Source organism: Loxodonta africana, chromosome 13 (assembly GCF_030014295.1).
Source record: "Loxodonta africana isolate mLoxAfr1 chromosome 13, mLoxAfr1.hap2, whole genome shotgun sequence".
NCBI classification, from domain to species: domain Eukaryota; kingdom Metazoa; phylum Chordata; class Mammalia; order Proboscidea; family Elephantidae; genus Loxodonta; species Loxodonta africana.
In genome coordinates this window covers 90,370,465-90,373,911 of record NC_087354.1, presented here as the reverse complement: position 1 = coordinate 90,373,911, position 3,447 = coordinate 90,370,465, and positions in this window count along the sequence as shown.

The window sequence follows — 3,447 nt, the reverse complement described above, 5'->3', positions numbered from 1 at the left end:
ACTATACTTTTCATTTTCTTGTTACTTGATTGAGTATGTCCTGCCTTGTTTTCTTTAAAATATTTTGGCTATTGTAGACCATTAGTTTTTGGGTTTTTTTCCATATGTATTTTAAAGTATAGGTCTCTGAAAAATCCTTAACAGTTTCTGTTGGAAATGAAGTTAATTAATGATATATTTAGGAGACTGTTGATATTTCAATGATGCCACATCTTTTTATCTATGCCTATGATATATCTCTCCATTTAATTACCTTTATTTTGTAACATTCACTAAAGATTTATAATATTTTCTATAAAATATTGTTCACAACTTTGTCAAGCTATATATAGATGTCATGTTTTGAGTTGCCTTTGAAATGCTATATTTATTAAAAAGAGCATTTTAAATGCCATTCGTTGCTGTTGTTAGGTGCCTTCAAGTCAGTTCTGATTCAGTGACCCTATGTACAACAGAACAAAACAATGCCCAGTCCTGTACCATCCTCACAATGAGCCCGTTGTTGCAGCCACTGTGTCATTCCATCTTGTTAAGGGTCCTTTTCTTCTTCTCCGAGCCCCTACTTTACCAAGCATGATATCATTCTCCAGGGACTGGTTCCTCCTGATAACATCTTGAAAGTATGTGAGATGAACTCTTGCCATCCTTGCTTCTAAGGAGCATTCTGGCTGTGCTTATTCAAAGACAGATTTGTTCATTCTTCTGGCAGTGCATGTTATATTCAATATTCTTCACCAATACCATAATTCAAAGGCATTAATTCTTCTTGTCTTCATTATTCATTTTCCAGCTTTCACGTGCATATGAAGCAATCAAAAATACCATGGCTTGGGTCAGACACACTTTAGTACTCAAATGACATCTTTTCTTTATAACACTTTAAAGATATCTTTTGCAGCAGATTTGTCCGATTCAATGCATCATTTGATTTCTTGACTGCTGCTTCCATAGGTGTTGATTGTGGACCAAGTAAAATGAAATCCTTGAAAACTTCAACCTTCATTTATCATGATATTGTTTATTGGCCCATTTGTGAGGACTTTGGTTTTCTTTATGTTGGGGTGTAATCCATACTGAAATTTGTAGTCTTTGATCTTCATCAGTAAGTGCTTCAAGTCCTCTTCTCTTTCAGCAAGGAGAATTCTGTGAACTGCATATCACGGGTTGGTAATGAGACTTCTTCCAATCCTGAGGATGTGTTCTTCTTTACATAGTCTGGCTTTTAAGAATATTTGTTCAGCATACAGACTGAATTAGTATGGTGAAAGAATATAACTCTGACGCATGCCTTTCCTGATTTTAAAGCAAGCAGTTTAAAATCTATGTACTTCTTTACTTGTTGTTGTTGTTGCTAGGTGCCATTAAGTCGATTCCAACTCATAGAGATCTTAGGTGCAATAGAACTAAACACTGCCCAGTCCTGTGCCACCCTCACAGTGGTTGTTATGCTTTGTTGCCTAACAAATGTTTTATATCATTGTTACAGTTACTGTGTCAATCCTCTCATTGAGCGTTTTCCTCTTTTTCACTGACCCTCTACTTTACCATGCATGCAGACACTTCTCCAGGGACTGATCCCTTCTGATAACTTGCCCAAAGTATGTGAGAAGTAGTCTTGCTATCCTTTATTCTAAGGAGCTTTCTGGTTATACTTTGCTAGTATATGTAAATACAATAGGTTTGTGTACATTGATCCTATATCCAAAAACTTGCTGAACTCTCTAATTATAATAATTTGTTTGCATTTTCATGCTGCAATTTCATGTATAATTTGTTTTCTTATTTTTAAAGTATTCATATATTTTTTCTTTTATGTAGTTAGTTGAAAATATTTGAATGCTTTTGATTAGCCAAATAATTATTGTATCTACTTCATAATAAATGCATTTCTACTATAATATGCTTTATATCACTGTAAAACCTCTTTTACTGATTTACATTAATCCATTTTATCTGTTGCTTCTTGTGACTCTCCCCTCAGCACCAGCTCTGTGATAATTTGCTGGACATTTTATGCATTTCCTCTGTACAGTGAGCCTGATGTTAAGCTTTGTCAGTAGATAGTGCTGGGAAGACATTGTACGTGAATGGAGGCTTCTTCTTCTGGTTCCAGTTTCTATGTTCTGCTAGTTCCTCTCCTTCTGTACAATTCTTAAGTAGTCCATGTGTGTGAGGACAGCCAATGGTACTTGGACGCAGTCCCATGGTACATAGTCCCTTGGCAACCTTGCAGTACTGACCTGGGTCCAGTGACCATCTTGCTTCAGCCCTTCAAACACACACATCATGCCTTCCAAACTTCATACTCATGATAGGGCCCTGGCACTCTCTGTCTGCCCACCAATCTTGCTCACCTGCACCCCAGAAACATGTTTCCTGCTTGTGTAGTGAATGCAAAGCAGCTCTGGTCGCAGAAACCCAGAAAACTTCTCAGCTAACTGGAGGACTGCAACCATGCCTTCTGCAAGAAGGTCAGAGCCCCAAGCCGGTGAGGTAACAGTTACTTTCCTATTCTATAGGTAAATCATTATTTATATTAAATTTTCCCTGTTTAAATTACTGTGTGGCTTCTGTTTCATGATTGGAATCCTGACTAATATGCTTTCATTCTTACTTAGAGAAAGCATTTTGCAAGATTTTATTCCATGATGTAAATCCAACCAACTTAAAATAATTAATCAACTAACACGTATTAGATAAGTACATTTGATAGTTGTTAATAGTGCTTTTGTTTTAGTAATATCATAGCTAAAATCTCCTAAAAACAGAATCTTTTAAAATTTTGCGTTCTTTTTATAAATTGATAGAAAGCTATATTAACATTACCAATAATGATACTCTTGGTAGATGGTACATACACAAAGAAAGGTATAATAATGATTGTCATGACAACATCCAGTGATAATATACTTACAGCTACACTAAAGGTTATCACATTTTCTTTGTACCTCTTGTGGTCTATTTCCTATATGGCAATCAGGCTCTTTAATGACAAACCAAAAACATGCCTAATCATCCCATATGGTTAGTAGTTAGACTGTTCAAAGTAAATGATTTCCCTGTACCCTGCATAGGTACTGCCTCATTACAAAGGTTTTTTTAAGAGACATCACTCTATCTAGGAGTATGAGTAACACTACCAACGCTGAAGGATAGCGATCCCATTAATAAGAATTAGAGGATTCAAAACTGTCATCTAGGACTTTTGCATTGCTTTGGCTGAAATAGTGATTAAGAAAGCCCAATCCTAGGACAACGTAAACTAGTTATGAACAAAATATATGTCTTGAGTTTTTTTTCTGACACTGTAGGAAAAGTCTATGTCATAGCTAACAGTTCATGCTAACAGTTACAGTGAGATAATTTATATATAAGCTAACTGACCCCTACATGTCTGTCAGTTTGTTGTACTGTGGGGGCTTGTGTGTTGCTGTGATGCTGGAAGCT